The sequence below is a fragment of the Myxocyprinus asiaticus genome, chromosome 35, assembly GCF_019703515.2.
Source record: "Myxocyprinus asiaticus isolate MX2 ecotype Aquarium Trade chromosome 35, UBuf_Myxa_2, whole genome shotgun sequence".
NCBI lineage: Eukaryota > Metazoa > Chordata > Actinopteri > Cypriniformes > Catostomidae > Myxocyprinus > Myxocyprinus asiaticus.
Window position 1 is genome coordinate 43,090,377 of NC_059378.1, and position 18,160 is coordinate 43,108,536.

The following is an 18,160-nucleotide window of genomic DNA, read 5'->3' on the forward strand; positions in this document are numbered from 1 at the left end:
TATCACACCCTTCCGTAGGAGGGTGGCGATCTCTGCGTGCAAGGTAGCAGCGTTTTCGTCCTTCACCAAGGTGAAGTGGATACCGCTGAACCTGGGCGGATGCCTGGCGAACTGAATCACGTAGCCAAGTCGGACGGTCCAGACCAGCCATCACGATGGATTGGAGCTCCATGCAAGGGGGATCAAAGGGACAATCTCGTTGGACGTACCGGCGGGTGGGGCCTCGCGGCAGGCGGAGCTTGAGATGCCACACCATGTCGTGGCCATGCTGAGTTCAGGGACATCGAAGTACTTACCTGGCTCCTTGTGACCACCCCCGGAACAGCCTGGGATGGGGGAGGAAGAGGCCTGTCCTCGTGACCTGTGGAGACTGTCACATCGGGGGCGGATTTGTGCCACAGCTGGGCGCTCAGGGGAGGGAAGACCGCTGCTGGAGCGCCAAACCTGCCAAATAGAGTGGTGGACGGTGGTCATGATGATGGCCATGCACACCGGATACGTGACCCAGGGAACAAGGAAACTGCTCTTGCTGAACTCTTGGGTACTGCAGCCACTTGGCATGCAGCGCAATTAAATGCAAAGATAACAAAAAGATTCTCCTCCTGGCCCTCGACTGGGGGATGGAGTGGTCTGCTTACCAGCTCCAGAGCAGCGGGTTTTGTCATCCCTGGGTTGCCCATCTCAGGGGCGCTTTGAAGCCTTTCACGGGTTCTTGGCGACCGCGAGACGGGTGGCGTATGCTTCCTGTGGTGGGCTCCATACCGGGGCCAGGCCAAATGGGTGGGCTGCAGCGGAGCCGGTGCAGTCACCGCAGGGGGATGCCCTTGGTGACGAGCAGACGGGGTGCAGGATCTTGAGCCGCGCCGGGGCAGGATATGCCGGATAGTCTTCGTCTGCTGCTTCACCATCGAGAACTGCTAGGCAAAGTCCTCGACGGTGTCGCCGAATAGGCCAGCCTGGAAAATGGGGGCAACAAGGAACCGTGTCTTGTCGGCCTCACCCATCTCGACCAGGTTGAGCCAAAGGTGGCGCTCCTGGACCACTAATGAGGTCATCGTCCACCCGGGAGACCGCGCTGTGACCTTCGTCGCTCGGAGAGCGAGGTCAGTCGCCGAGCGCAGTTCCTGCATCAATTCCGGGGTGGAACTACCCTCGTGCAGTTCCTTTAGCGCCTTGGCGGACTTGCAGGAGAGCCATGGCGTGCAGGGTGGAGGTGGCTTGTCCAGTGGCACCGTAGACCTTGGCCGTCAGAGACGACGTAAACCTACAGGCCTTGGACGGGAGCTTTGGACGCGGGCATAGTTGCACCGCGAGTGCCTTTATCCACTGGGGGATTGCTGAATAGCACTTGGCCGGCCCAACATCGAGGGTAGTGAGAGCGGGGAAGCTGAAAGATCGGGACCGGGCAGTAAAAAGTGCCTCCCACGACCTTGTCAGCTCTTCATGCACTTCCGGGAAGAAAGGAACGGGGGCGGGGCATGGCTTTGAGTGGCACCGTGAGCCCAGGAACCAATCTTCGAGCCGCAAGGGTTCGGGGGAGAGCGGAGGGTTCCACACTAGCCCGACGCTCGTGGCTGCCCGGGAAAGCATGTCATCATCTCCGTGTCAGCCTGTGACAAGGCGACCACACCTGAAGGGAGGAGCCCAGCTGAGGCTTCCGACTGGACAAGCCCACTCTCCGATCCTGCGCTCGAGAGCTCATCACTTTCGCGGGCTCTGAATAAGAGGTTGAACTCGCTGTGAGACGAGACGGCGGACTCATCCGGAAGCTCGATCGGGGCAGACGAGCATGCTAGGGAATGGGAGGTCTGCGGGGGATACCTGGCAGAGGCAGTCCCATTGGGGTCTCCAAATCGCCCCCAGTGCTAGCCGCGCTGGCTTCATACCCGTGGGTAGAAGGACCGAGGTGGGGAGCCTCTGGGGTGGCTTGCTTTCTTACGAAGGTAAGCCGCGACCGCATCGTTGCCATGGACATGTTCTCACAATGAGTACATGACCCATCCACGAACGCTGTCTCCGCGTGAACAGTGCCCAGACATGAAAGACAGTGATCGTGACCATCAGAAGGCGAGAGATAACGAGCGCAACCAGGAATTACACACAAAGAAAAGGCATCTTTAAAAAGACACGTCTTTAAAAAGATGTTCGCTGTGTGCCACTCTTTTAGAGAAATATACTCTTTTAGAGAAATATATTTTTATTTCTGCCGAAGCACCGAGGGGCATTCTCTGCAGTGCACCAGTGCAGAGGAGGGAGAAGCCGCTGAAATGTGCCATCAGATCCAGCAGAGGTGAATGAACAGTCGTGGGAATTCAGCTTAGTGAGCATGACCGTTTGGCTCCGAAGAGAAAATCTGAATGCGTGGTTGCATACCAGCTCCTTTTATACCCGTATGTCCGGGGGAGTGGCATGCAAATACCACTGGCCAATTTTCACTGGCCTTTTATCAAAGACCAGAGGTGTCTCGGGCTACCAAGAGTGACCCCTAGTGTCACTACATCGACACAACATCGAGTGAGTGACAGATAGGGAACCAAGGTTATTATGTTTTGAATTTTAATTTAGATTTTATTTCTACTTCATTTTTAATTTGTCAACTCAATTTAGTTTTATTTAGAATTATCCCTATGTAAAGAAATAATAGTCTGTACTGAGATTTATTTCTGAATCTTTTTTCTTTATCTGCCGACTGATTTGGGAAAATACAGTAGATACAAATGAGTCAACACAGTAGTAATTAGCACTCACTAAGAAGTTATGTCTCATGATTTGACTGGAAATGCTACATCCAAAAACACTGGAAAAGCCCTAATGATAATATTAGGGCCATGTCGTCACAGATATGATTTTCTAGTTAATTTGCGGGAAACCGCACAATACAGGGCAGTTCTGCGTGCTGCTCGTGTACCTAAATGTGTGCGTGGGCATGTGCGTCTCGCAGCAGCTGCCGCAGAAGATACAAAAATAATAATAATTGATATTTGCTTAAGCGGCAGCCGTGTTGGTCTGCAATCAGTCTGAAATCTTTAAATACCAACCAAAGAAGATTTCATTGAGCTCTTCTTTAACCGCAAAAACATGGAGTATAATAATTTTGAGTCATACATTTAACAGAATTGTCCTTCAAAAGTGTCATAAATATAGGCTAAAAAAAGACTTGCATAAGTTACCAGGTTGTTTACAATAAAAATAAAATAAAATCAATATTTAAAATAAAAACGTCATAAAGTAAATTAATCTCGTAACATGAAGTTTAGCTTCGTATACAAACTCTGTCATCAAATAATAGATTTATTTTATAGTCTATAATTAAATTATAAACAAAATATTTCACTGCCCAAAATATCCTAATATTTTATTGTGCATGGTTGAATGTTGTGAATGTTGGACAAATGCTGTAAAAGAATGTATTTTAAGCAGCTCGTCAATGCTTTGAAAATAGTCAATCAATAATAAATAGGTGCTGTTTATCAGTTTAGACTTGCTGTTTGCTTTAGCAATAATTTGCTTGTGTTGTGATTGCCAAGCTCCAAACCTTCATTTATTTTATCTATTTAGTACCATACAGTGGATACGTCACCTCCAAACTGCAGCAATATGTGTAATGAACCACGTAATGTCATATTCACATCATTTTCATGAGATCAGGCTGAATTCTTTAGTTGTGAATTTTACCCTACACTGTTGTGAGAGCAGCTAAGAAAATCAGTATCAGTTTACTTTGGTTCTGTGTTCTCCTTTGGTGTGTTATGATGGAACACTACTGAGTGCTCAACTGAGGGAAAAAGTGACACAGACGCTGAATCTGCTGCTAAAATTTAGCTTCAGAAGCTGTTTGGTGTCAGAACAATAACCCGTTAAACTGTGTAACCTGTCAGTGTGTTAAATTAAATCAGCTGATCCTCTGCAAAGCTGTTCAATAATGAGAAATAATCTGTATTCAGCCCTGAGAGAGAGTGCAGGATACAATAATGAGAGAGAGACTGTGGTAAATCAAGTCATGTGAAGTTATGCCATTCTCCTTGTGTAAGATCAGTCACACTCTTCTGGAACTTTGAATTATTCATCTTTATTCACCATGAGAGGGTCTGAATCTAAAGAAATTCCCATAGGAAAACATTTATCTATCTATCTTTAATGTCAACTTTAACTTGAGTCTCCTGCTTCCCAGATGTTTTTCCTAAGAAAAGAGCCCACCCTGGAAAACATTTCTTCATAATTTTTTTATTCCTGTTTTCCAGTATATATCCCCAAAAATCCTTAAAACCAGATCAACGTACTTTAAGCAAAATGAGATATTAAGACATTTTTTAGACAATATATCTCAAATTAAAAAATGTTCCTCAGCAACTGGCAATTTTTTCCTTGTTTTAAGCAAAAACTGAAAAAAACGAAATTTCACAAACTGTGGTCAGCCACCTCCAGAAAACAGAGGAAAAAGATGGTAGTTATAGAAGTATCTTGAATGGAAGAGGAAGGGTATATGATTAGAGCAGGGTATATGATTAGTTAGCAAGCAGCAGCAAGGGCGCTGTACAGTATGGGAGGGCACATCTGATAGAGCTTTAGGGTGGGCTGACCGGTGGAAGGTACCCTAAGACAAGCTAAGTTTTCTAATAAAGCCCACCAATGACACCCATCCAAGCCCTGGAAATTTGTCTCAGTGGTATGGCACAGAGGAGAGTTGTCCACTCTTTGATACCCTAAGAGTGAATCTGCAGCACATTGGTGCAAAGATGGTACAGGTGGCGGCATGATTAGGTCCTGCGCAAGCTTGCTGAGACCCTAGAGATGTTTAGAGTAAAGGCAAACATAGGCCACCATACTCCTCAGAGGCAGTTAATTGTTTTGTTCAAAAGTTGGGTGCCGTGCAAGGCAGTGTGCAAAGATAAGCCAGATCAATCCTGGCACATGGAAAAGATTGTACAATGGAGGACAACCTTGGCCAGCAGCTGAAATTTCTTTCTGAGGTCGCCATTACCTCCTTGAGGCTGGTCATGTTGTGGTTGACATCAGCCAGAAAAATCCTGATGATTGAGCTTACCATCCCATGGGAAGAGGAAATGGAGGCAGCCCATGAGAGATAGAAGTTAAAATATGCTGGTCTGGCCTCCGAGTGTAGGGAAATTAGATGGAGGACTGCCACTTACCCTGTGGAGGTTGGGTGTTGAGGATTTATGGGAACATCACTGCAGCGCTTATTGAAAGATGTATCTCTGGATCGGCATTGAAAATGTCTCTGAAGGAAATGGCAAAAAAAGCTGAGAAAGGGAGATTCTGGTTATGGGTAAGAAAGAAGGACAAAAAGGGGGTGGGGGGTGGTGTGTGCAGAAGTGAAAGAGGCAGTATGGACAAAGTAGGGATAGGGAAGCCTGTAGTAATGGTGCCAGTGGGGCTAGAACAGCCTTAGCCACCATATTGGTGCGTATGGTCATATGGGAGGTTATGCCATACAGAACAGGGCACACTGAGTATGCATTAACAGTCCCAGCCCAGCCTTAGCTACCAGGTTCAGGGTAATGAACTGTAAAGGAAGAATGTCTTGATGGGAAAGCAAAAATGAGAGGAACTGAAAAGGATCCTCACTGGCGGAGGTGCAGCAGGCAATATATCCCAGCATGTTTTGACAACTACCTGTGCATTCACTTGTTTGTTTTGAATTCTCTTCAGAAATTCTAGGACAAACATCTGGGACAAAGTTGATATTTAAAAGAAAGATATTTGAGGATTTTTTTACATTTCTTGAGCTCTGAAAGAGCAACATCAGAGCAATATAATGTTCCTCTGGGCTCTGTTGACTGACTCACAGAATATGAAACTGAACAACATCAATATGAAGCCATTCTCTCGGAAGTCTATTCTCTCTGTGATCTCATTATTCCAGATCCAAACCTCGTCTTCACGCTGCAGTTTTAGAGGATACAGGAATTATGTGTGAGCGCTTGATGTCTCACATGGGACTCACCATCATCTCACGACACCGCAAAAAAGCCTTGATTGGCTAACATGATGTTTAATTGATGTTTTATATGCAGGCCAGCAGTAAGTGGATAATGAGAAACACTCGCCACACTCATCAGTATTTCTGAAGCATCATCAGATCAGCGTCTTTATCCTGGATAAATTTGAGATGCTTCATGCCAACAGCTAACCTGATGTTTTTTATTTTTTTTATTTTTTTATTGGGATCTCAAATGTTTGGAAGTTAAAGTATCTATTGTGGTTTTTAGTAATATTGTAACAGTTGCTCCTGTCTATTTTAAGGACCATTATATTTGTGACCCCAACATCTGCAATTTGAATCTTATTCTCAAAACTGCAGTGTGTAAATTGATACAGTGTCACCAAAATTGCTAAAATAATGACAAAGAAACACACAAACTGCCTCTTCCGCATCATCCCTCTTTTGCTATTGGTCAAAAACAGACAGTCCTGCCCTGAACTCACAACATTGTGTAGGGCTTTACTGGTTGTTTAGATCAGTGTTATTAATCAATATTTAAATTAATTAATTGGATCTAACTCATTAAAACCTCATATGGGGCTCCAGTAAATGTAGTGTGCTACGTTTAGGAGCAAGTTTGGTTATTAGCAATAATTAATAATTATCAAAGATAATTATTAATTATTAAAATCAATAGAACATTGATGAGAATCAATGTTAGCTTTTTTTAATCCTTTAAAATCAACGATTATCAAAGATAATCGTTAATTGTTAACATCGATGAAACATTAATTAAAATTAACACTAGCTTATTGATCGTTCAAATTCAATCATCAAAGATAATTATCAATTATCAAAAATCAATAGAATATTAATAATGATTAACATTGACGGGGCACCACCCTGGAATTAGGGACTAATAACCAAATATTAAAACTCAATATTAGATTGTTTTCTTAGGAAAATCAGCATCCGAAGAATATCGTTTGGATCCGAGCACCGACATCCCGTCAGCATGACACAGGTGTATGCAAAACAAACCAAAACACTTCTCTTTGTAATATAAACAAAGTTTATTTATGCAGTAATATCAATTAATAATTAATACAATGCAGTTAATAAACTTACAACATACAACTACAAACTAAATAGTGATATGATTAGATATGGAAATAAAAATAATCCTATAATACATAAGTTGTGTGTGTGTGACAGTGTGTGTATGTGTGTGTGTCAGTGTGGTTAGTGATAGAGAGAGAGAGAGATGATTAAGTGACAGCCCGAAAGCTGATTTCGCGATAGCTGAAGAGAAAGCAGCTGTGCTCATCACTCAGAGACGCGGTTTTACGAGCGGGGCTCGTAAAAGTCCTGCGTTATTTGACTCTAATGGATGAACTCAGTTTCTGTCTTACCCGCGATGGCGAAATTGCACAATCCAATTTGGTTGGACCGCAATACAGCAAAACAAATTCGTGATAATTAATATCCTGAGTAATAATAATGAGCGGACATGGCGGTCCATAAACTGTACAAGCAAAAACCTTGAAACACAAGAATAACACACTATAATATTCTATCTCTGCCCAGACGTAAACCTCTTACTTGAATCGCATGAGGACACAGGTAGAATGTGTTTTCCTCCGTCCTTTAACTTTGACCCGGTTCCTTGAGGCTCGGGTGATGACGGGAAGCCGTTTCCTCACTCTGTCGGTACAGCTGTTGATTCTCGGCGGGCTGGCGGAGAACTCAGAAATGTCGACTTGATTGAAGATGGAAGGGAAATCTTTAATCTCTTCACTTCTGCAGGCAAACGGATGAAGATGCAAATTGCTCGGCGGTCTCCTTCGGATCCGTTAGAGTGTTCGGTTGAACACAGAGTAATCTCAACTTGTCCGGCGAGATGGAGATTGTATGGCTACAGTTTCAAGTCGGACATTACTCCCTTGTGCCACGAGGTTGCACAGGAGAGCAGCAAAAGCTACGTCTTTATTCGGTGAACTAAGTCACTGGAAGCCAATTCTGGACGCGTTTCAGAATTATTTGAACTCCTGATGATGTCATGTTTGAGGGACATTCTGTTGTGTGCCTCATCCAATAGGAGTTAAGCGCTCGATCCTTTAGTGAGCAAGGCTTCATGGATTTGTAATCTGTTTTGGACTCCCTTTGTTTGATTTTGGCGCAATTTTTATCAGTAAAATTTACGACATGGAATGTGTGGGGGCTGAGTTAGGTTTTTACGACTGTATTAGGCCTGCCTTTGTCTTCTATCTGAACACATGAGGCCCAACAATTGGAGTCAGAATTTTACATGCTGGGCCGCTCAAATGAATGGAAGAATGTTTAGAAAGCATCACAAGAATTAAGAATGGCATATTATTGTGCAACTCTTACTATTTCTACCTTATATATATATATATATATATATACAGTGTTGAGTAGTAATAGACTATATGTAATCTGGATTAAATAATCGGATTACAAAAATCAAGTGATTGCAATTACAGTATATATATTTTTTTTAAGTGTGTGTAATGAGATAAATTACTTCTTTATGGATTGCATGGGGGCTGACAAATACCTGTAGCTAACACCTATTTCACATCACAAGTGTGAGCAGCGCTGGACTGACCCCATTCACTTCTATTTTAAGTGCCTTACATTATGAAATAAACTAGGGATGGTAAACTAAAATTTATATTTTTGGTAATCAACATTATGCCACAAATGCACAAAATTCCTTTAAGAAACAATCTGTAATCTGGAACTTTACCTCATAGTCCTTGACAACATTTACTTTTCTGGTCTCCATCACATCCTAACATATTAGTACTTGTGATGAGGAGGGGGGCGTGGCTGGGCCGTGATGACGCACACCTGATGCTGAGTTGACTAATCAGCGATAGAGAGATAAGGGGGGGCCGGAGACACCAGTTCAAGAGAGAGAGAGAGATGTACGAAGCGTGTGTGCAGTGTGTGTGCGCATATTTGTTTGTTTTGCAGTCTATGTTATATTTGAGTTTGTTTTTAAAGTTTTACGTTGACTGTTCAGCTGGTTCCCACCTCTTCCTTGCCCATCTTAAGAACCTTGTTACATTGGTGCTGAAACCCGGGAGGGAGGAGGGATGCACTGTCGGAGAGCACTTGCCGCTGTTGGAGGGTCGCAATGCCGAGGAGATATGGTGCGGTGGTACTGGAGCGGTTTGCCAGGAGGTGGAGGAGCCACTGCCATCCGCCAGGGGATGGGGGATCTCACTGCTGTCTGCCAGGAAGTGGAGAAGCCTGCTGCCGTCCACCAGGAGGTGAGGTCCAGTGCCATCGCCCAGCATCACGGAGGACTGCTGCCCAGCTGGCCGACGACTAGGCGACAGCGTGTCTGGGGACCAGCGAGACACTTTTTCTCTCTCTCTCTCCCTCCCCTCATCTCTCTGTTTCCCAGGATGCGGGGAAGGCTGACCGGAGGAAGGATGGCCGAAAAGGCAACACCTCCCCACCAGGAAGGGGGGGGGAGGAGTAAGTCAGGCCAGAGGTCTCCCTGACCTGAATCTGGTGATGGAGGCGTGTGACGAGGAGGGGGACGTGGCCAGGCCGTGCACATGATGCACGCCTGGCACTGAGTTGACTAATCAGAAGGAGAGAGGTAGTGGGGGACTGGAGATGCCAGTTTGAGAGAGAGAGAGAGAGAGAGAGAGAGAGAGAGAGAGAGAGACGCAAAGCTATGTGTGTGTGTCTTTGTTTGTTTTGCAGTTTATGTTATGTTTGAGTTCAGTTTGTTATCAAAGTTTTACGTTGACTGTTCAGCTGGTTCCCGCCTCCTCCATCTAAAGAACCTTGTTACAGTACTGAACTCATTTCTGAAGAAACTTCTAAATAATAATAGATCTATTACATATGGAGATTTTGCCATTTCATGTCATGGTTCTTGGTTACTGTTGGCTTGCACAACATGATTTCAGTGTTTCATTGAAAGAAGAGGAAATAACACACCAATCTCCTATTTTCTTAACCTTGTTTCCTATCTATCAGATGAACCTTCAGAAAGACAAAAAGTTCTGAGGTCAAGAAGAACTCCTCAATCAATTAGGCTCTTTTATTGAGCTGTTATGATGCACAGTATCTTTTGAGAGTAAACTTTACCCATCATCTGTTGTTTAGAGTCAATCTATGGAAGAAACATTTATGTTTAAAGTGATTTTAAGTGTAAAATGACTTAAATTTGGGTCCGTTCCTCACACCAAGCTCTCACATGACTTGAGACGACTCCGAATATAGTGCAAAAGTCATATGTACTACATTTATGATTTACTTATATGATGGTATTACACTATATATGGTATAACATACATGGCAGATCGTGAAGCTCAATCAATTTTTTATTGAATTACTGCATGTGACTATTGCTTTGAGTTCGATTCAAACAAAGCCACGTCTTGCGTTGTGCGTGTTGTGGTGGCATGAAGGTTGTATGTTCCTGGCTCATTTCCCTCATGGTTGTTTACGGTTTGAGATGGAACGTGCCTAACACCACTCAATTTCTTGGAAATCAAAGGCGCATTTGTCTGTCTTTCCGTTTAGTATGTTGTCCCGTTTGTCCCTCGACTCTACACAGTGAGCACACAGCAGCTCTGAGGGGCTTTTCTTCAGCGCTGAAGCTCTTCATCAAAATTCCCCTCACAGAGGGGCATCTCAGAGGCCAATACTGCCCTGAAGAATCAAACAAGAGCCATTCAGTCAACGCTCGCATTCCACAACACACACACACACACTGAGAACAGCCCTCTCCAGTGCACAAATGACCATTCAGAAGCCAATAACACCAAAGTTCAAGCGTTTTTCACAGTCTTCAAAATCTATTGAGGTTGACCATCTATTTGCCCATTGACCAATATAAAGATGATTCTTTATCACATAATTGTTGGGTTGTTAACTAGGCGTTCGTTAATTTAAAAAAAAATTTTTTTTACAGGGGCTCTTTTTACATGAATTAATTTGTCAAACACTTTTATCTGAAGTATGCTACAGTTCATTCAAGCTCTACATTTATCAGTATACTGTATGTGTTTCCTGGAAATCAAACCATTGATGTCTCTAGCATCATGTGCTACCAGTTGAGCTATGCAAAATATTAATCAGTAGGCAAATAATAATAATAATAAACTTTATATGTATATAAAATGTACAACAAAAGGATTATTTGTCAGCCTGTAAAAGGAAAAAAAAATTTTAGTTATGTTTAACAATCAAATGATAGACCTATTATTTAATTCTATAAATCCACTATAAATCGTACAGAATTTATCTGGCACAAAAACAATGAAGATCTTAGGGTTAGGTTAAAAAAATAGGGTGTCAACATTAAATCGAGCAAATAGATTCATACTAAATAAAGCAAAAATAATTGAGCAAAATAATTTCGACTCTACTCAGCGGGGCGCCCAAAAACACTGTTGTGTCAGCTTCGCCAAGATCCGCCACTATACAGAGGGTTCCTTAACAAACAAACAAATAAATAAATGGACATGAAATATTGATTCTATGTTGTTATCTTACATGTAAAGACAGAACATGAGCACAACCATGTAGGAAACATCGGTTTCTTGGATAACCGGTCAGCAGGACCATCGTTAGAGCGGTTCAACCGATGTGACTGCACCAGGCCCCGTGCACTACCGGATGCCGATCGCTACCGATGGGGCTCCACATTATAACTCACCCTGGGCCACATCCTGGCTTTGGACGGCCCTAGTGGTCAGTTATGCAGTGTTGCTATGGAAACTGTCATTATTCAGATATACCGCGATTGACCAATCAGAATAAAATATTTCAGAGAACTGTGTAATAAAATATTCTAACCTGCTATATTTCACAGTGTACTTCTTACTGCGGTGAATAGAAGGTAACACAGTAAAGTTTGATGTTTTTTTTTTTTTTTTTTACATAAAAAGTTGTAATAGTCGAACAGAAAACGTTTAGATTGAGGGTCACTTGATCTGTACTGAAAAAAACAACAACAACAAAAAAAAAAAAAACAGTGTTTCCATTCAGTCCTGTTACAAACAACCCTTTACTTTGCAGAGTATTACTGATGTGTGTGTGTGTGTGTGTGTGTGTGTGTTCCTCACCTGCATTATGTCTGCTGGAATCAGAAATCTGAAGATCTTCTCCATTGGGCGGCAGTGCGTCTCTCTCTCTCTCTCTCTCTCTCTCTCTCTCTCTCTCTCTCTCTCATTGTGCTGTGGTGATCCAGGCAGCATCCACAGATAAATTCAGCGGTGTGTCGCGTCTCTGTGCGCCGGTGGAAGTGAGTCGCAGTGCGGGCTGAAGGATGTTCAGTGATCCACCGGTGATGATGATGATGATGATGATGCTCACACACATGAGCAGAACATCTGACTGATCTTCATCTTCATCTGCGCTCATCATCAGAATCTTTACCTCAGTTTGAGTCTGAATGTGAACGCGAGCGATAAGTGGATTTATGACATCTCATGAGAAATAAAGCAAATGTGGATGTTTTTAATTGGAATTCATCTTTTATTCGTTTGGGAAACACGGAGAATCATTTTCTGTGTCTGATGCTCTTCACTGAGATCTGGATCCATCATTTCAGGTGAGATGTATTCATTATTAGTCACATTTATTCTTTATGAGTCTAACTTATTCTGTTTTTAGTCAGATTCACTGTCGCTCATTATTCGATGCAACTTTGATGCTGAAAATTAATTTGAGGACACATATTTTCATTGCCGTTAAACAGAATCAAATGAATCTTTGTTGTGTGAAAATTATATTTGAGAGACTTGCAATATAAATATCTCTTTAGATGAAATTGATTAAACTGTTCTGATTAAACTGAATGGAAACATTTATCAGTGTTTTTTATTTTATTTTATTTTTATATCTTATTCATTTGACTCTATTGTGAAGCATATGAAGGTGCACTTTTACTGCAGTGAATTCAAACACGCTTCATGCTGAAACGATGATTCAAATGAGTCAGAATGAATCACTGATATTCAAATATCACAATGAAGTTCTGTTTAAATTAGTGTGTTTGAAATCTGTTACATGTTAAATGCAGTTGTTGGTTAAACTGGTGCGTGTGTGTGCGCGCGCGCGCTTGTGTGTGTGTGTGTGTGTGTGTGTCTGTGTGAGAGTGTGTGTGTGTGTGTGTGTGTGTGTGTGTGTGTGTGATCAGTGTTGGACTGGATCTGTCATGTATTTAGTGAGATTTATTTTCATTCTCACATGCGTTTTTGCAGCATCTTAAAAAATGACTCGAGCAGGACAGACTCTGTGTGTGTGAGTGTGTGTGTGAGTGTATGTGTGTGTGTGAGTGTATGTGTGTGTGTGTGTGTGTGTGTGTGTGTGTATGTGTGTGTGTGTGATGTGTGTGTGAGTGTATGTGTGTGTGTGTGTGATGTGTGTGTGAGTGTGTGTGAATATGTGTGTGAGTATGTATGTGTGTGTGTGAGTGTGTGTGTGAGTGTGTGAGTGTGTGTGTGTGAATATGTGTGTGTGTTGTGTTTGTGTGTGTGTGGGTGTATATATGTGTTGTGTGTGTGTGAGAGTGTGTGTATGTGAGCGTGTGTGTTGTGTGTGCATATGTGTGTGTTGTGTGTGTGTTGTGTATGTGTGTGTGAGTGTGTTTGTGTGTGTATGTGTGTGTGAGTGAGTGTGTGTTGTGTGTGTGTGAGTGTGTGTGTGTGTTAGTGAGTGTGTGTGGGCAGGTTTAAGTGGTTTATGAGGACTTTTTTTAGGTTATAAACTTGTAATTACAAGGGTATTATGCTATAAATGTGGTTTATGAGGACATTTCTAGTGTCCCCATAATTCAAATCGCTTAAAAAAAACATACTAAACGATGTTTTATTGAAAATGTAAAATTTTTTTGTGAGGGTTAGGTTTAGGGGTAGGGTTAGGGTTAGGGGATAGAATCTATAGTTCATACAGTATAAAAATCATTATGTCTATGGAAAGTCCTCATAATGATAGCTGCACCAACATGTGTGTGTGTGTGTGTGTATGTGTGTGAGAGAGAGAGAGAGAGAGAGAGAGAGAGAGAGAGAGTGTGTGTGTTTGTGTGTTTAGGGGTAGGGTTAAGGTTAGGGGATAGAATCTATAGTTTGTACAGTATAAAAATCATTATGTCTATGGAGAGTCCTCATAATGATAGCTGCACCAACATGTGTGTGTGTGTGTGTGTGTGTGTGTGAGAGTGTGTGTGTGTGTGAGTGTGTGTGTGTGTGTGTGTGTGAGTGTGTGTGTGTGTTTGTGTGTGTGTGTGTGTGTGTGTGTGTGTGTGTGTCTGTGTGTGTATGGTATAAATGTGACATATATTATGATTTATAATGTGTGTGTGATTGAGTGAAACACTTGAGTGAATGATTCCAGAACCTTCACAGATCATCTCACAGCAAATGAAAACATTAAAACTCTCAAATGAGGTTAATAAATGAAGGGATGTGTGTCCCACAGGTCTGTTCTTCAGTATTCAACATTTATATTATATATTCAGGTTTCAGAATTAAAATGGATAAAATAATTTGTCCTCTTTCCCACTTTACCAGCGGCATATTGACAAAGTGAAACAGGGTGATACTGATAAACTGGGACAGTACATCAAGACATTTAAAGAGGAGTTACGAGTTTATTATTCACTTACATTCAATGAAAGGAAAATTAATTATTTAAATTAAATCTCTTGATCATATCATTTTTAGGTAGCATGAATATGAAATATAAAAAATTGTAGCCTATTTTCTTTTTTTTCTTTTTTTTTTTTTCTTTTTTTTTTTTTTTTGATGATTTGTTTTAGTTGTGTTTTGGATGTCCATGCTTTCTGAAGTTTTATTTTAATCTTTGAGTCTATACACTGTTGCGATTATATAATTATATAGTTAAATACTGAACCATTTATCTTTCTTTAAGCAACATTTTTCTTGTGTTTACAAAATGTTTCACACTAATATCTAAAACAAAAACAAAAACAACATTACATTAAACTGATTAATCTTAATGGATATTTTAAGGAGAAATAACAACTTGAATTTGTTAATTTAAACTAATTTAACAAGTGGATATTTCAGTTTTTATGTAAGCCTATGTTGCAAACAAAATAGATACTTAAAATACACTATATTTAATACAGGCCCCTGTCTAGCTTATTTTGAGGGGAAAAAATGAAGTGGTCCACTTTGACAATACAAGTGTCCCACTTTACCAGTACCTCCCAAAAAATTCTGGGATGTTTTAGTACTGCTTCATTTTTGCATTTGACTAAAGTGGGATGCATTCTAAACTTTCTATAAAGGTATACTGTCAGGTTATGTGGCATTTGTATCAATTAAAAGTGCCAAGATTTCCCAAAGTGTCTCACTTTGCCCATATTCACCCTGCTTTTAGCTTTTAGAAGGTATATTCTGGTTTTAGAGTATATACTAGGGCTGAGAAATTTAACACACTAATTTCTGCAATTAATAGTTGACTGTTTATTGAAGATAGATAGATAGATATTCATTTTTATTATTTTTTAATTATAGGGGTGTAATGATCCATCGTTCTGTATTGATGCATCGATCAAATAACCAACAATGTGATGTCATCGATTCAACGCATAAACATCGATGGATTATTTTTATTTTTTTTAGATGCACCTTTTTTTTACACTCTAATGCCAACCAGACGTGGCTGTACGCATTTCCGTCAGGCAATGCAGCAACATTACGATGTTAATCTCGATTTATAAGCACTAAATATACTTCTCATGTCAGACACGGATGTGCACGGAGTGATTGAAGTTGTGCTCTGCTCTACTCGTGCGCGTGCATCAACCTGTTATCCCTTGAAATGTGAGCTCCAGTGACAGGATAGCGCAGAGCGGCTCACATGTGTGATTAAATCAGGCTTCCCTTGATATCGTGGCGCATGCAACACATTTGAATTCCACATGAGAATATTCTATTTTAAAGCACTCTGGAACAATTCAGCGATGTCAAACGTCTAAACAGCCGTGACATTCTGAACAGTGCTGACGAGGGAAAGTGAAAACACCTGCCCTGCACCAACATCAATTACAAGACTTTTCACATCTTCATATAAACACTAACATTTATCACAGTAAACTCTAACAGAATTTTTCACTTGAAAAATACACAGATAGCACAGAATCTCCTGTCGTGGGTATGTAAGTATTTTAGATTGAAAGACTTGCTTGATTGTTGTAGAGATGACAAACTGCCATTGTAGTGTTTACCTCATTCCACAAGGCAATGAGCTGTCATCAAACGATTGATCATCACATGTATGTGATCATTTTAAATGATTTATTTATCTGTATTTTTTTTTCAACAACTGAAGTACCTTATTTTGTTGTGGATGTCCCAATCTGGATACTAGATTTGCACCTTTCAGAGAGCTCAATAAAATATTTGAAATATATTTTGGTTGCATTTCTGAGATAATAAATGTAATTGATTGTGTAAAATAGGCACATAATATCATAATATCGATCGCAGGCCCCTGAATCGAATCAAATGCAAATCGTATCGCAGCAGACTTTGAGGTATCGGCAAACATCGGATCGCTGGCCAAGAGAATCGATATAAGATTGTATCGTGATGAAACTTGCGATGTACAGTCGAATTTCATTACTATATTTATATTAGACAAAAGCATTTGAGGTGTGTAAATTCTGATGATTGTAAAGTCCCACCAGCTTTTACAGTTTAATTCCACATCTGTCATGAGGCGTCACATTGACTTGAACTGATCTAAAGTCAGGTCTTTGCCTTCTTTCTCAGATCTTAATTAGATGCCAATTAAACGATGTAACTCATCAGCCCTCCAGGCATGAATTCAGTTCAATTCTCTTACTGACATTAAAATATTCAGCCATTTAAACACATCTGTTCTTGCTGGACCTTCAGCATTTGGGAAATATATACATTATGTCACACCGCAGGACAAAATCAAGTCCAAATTCTTTCATGTTTTGACTTTTTTTGGGACACGTCTTGCTCTGTAATTTCACATGATTGTTTCTTTGTTGCATTCACTTTTAAATAATGAAATGCAGTTCTGCCATTCTAATATTCTGTAACACATTTCTACAGTAGGGCTCAATTTGAACATTTCCAGTGTTATTTCCCAAGAAAATAAAAGATATGGTTCATTTAAGACGTGTTGAGCACAATAGCGAGGCATGTTGTCACACTATATGGGGTAAATTATCACAGTAGGAACCTGCATTACCTTACAGGGTTTACAGCTACATTTGAACAGTGAAATAATTATAAAATGCAAATAAAATCATGCAACCACATATAAATATAGGTAGAGTAACATAGAAAATATCAAACCATCATTTTGATCAACAGAAATTGTAGTAAATTGTGTACAATTACAACATAGAAAACATTTGTGACAGCTTGCCCCAGTGTGATTATGAAAAATACCCGTCCTGAGAACACAGTTCAGTCTTTCAGTTTAAATCTGCTTTTATTATATAATTCACTCTTGACTGAATGTTTGCCATTGTGGTTTTAAAGTGTTTTTACAAAGAGTGAGCAAAACTGTGTTCTTGAATTTAGTTTAGATGACAGATTTCACAGAAATTATTCTAATTTAAGAGGGGTTTGAAACTTATTAGTGTAATTGCTTTGCATTTGTGAATGTAGTTGCAGTGTAATGCCTCAGTCAAGCATGTATACCTCCTCCTCTTTCTAATGATTGTGAATGTGTTGATGGTTTGTGATGTGTGGAAAATATAGAAGCTCTATCCTTCTGATGAGGGATGAAATTTACTCTGGAGAAATGTAAAGCTGAGCCGAGCTCGTGTTTGTGTGGATTTGACATTCATCTGGACAGGAAGGTGGCAGTAATCTCAAACAAGCTGTTTGTGTGTGTGTGTGTGTGTGTGTGTGTGTGTGTGTCGTAAAGGCTGTCTGGTATTTTTAGACTTTGCGCTCACATTCAGGTACAAACTGTAAACGTGTCTTTCAGCCCAATTCAAGATGTTCCTTTATGAGGGGGACATTTACATAAAGAGGACAATGAGTTTCACTTGAACACAGACCAAACTGTGTTTATGGAAAGGGACAGAATGACTCTAAAAGTGAATGTGAATGTTTAGTCTTTTAAAGGGAATACTTTAATGTATTGCAGTTTAATATGCAGAACATACAATAAGCCATTCATAAGTTGAAAATTGCTTTGTTT

General features: G+C 40.8%; 1 protein-coding gene across 1 annotated transcript in view; it reads left to right on the top strand.

Moving 5' to 3' along the window:
• Positions 1–12,230: 12,230 nt before the first annotated feature.
• Positions 12,231–18,160, top strand: part of LOC127426481 (interleukin-1 receptor accessory protein-like 1-B) — a 395,093-nt gene continuing 389,163 nt past the window's right edge. The window contains exon 1 of the mRNA XM_051673334.1: positions 12,231–12,551. The gene's annotated coding sequence lies outside the window, so the exon portion shown is untranslated. The remainder of the gene's footprint in view (positions 12,552–18,160) is intronic.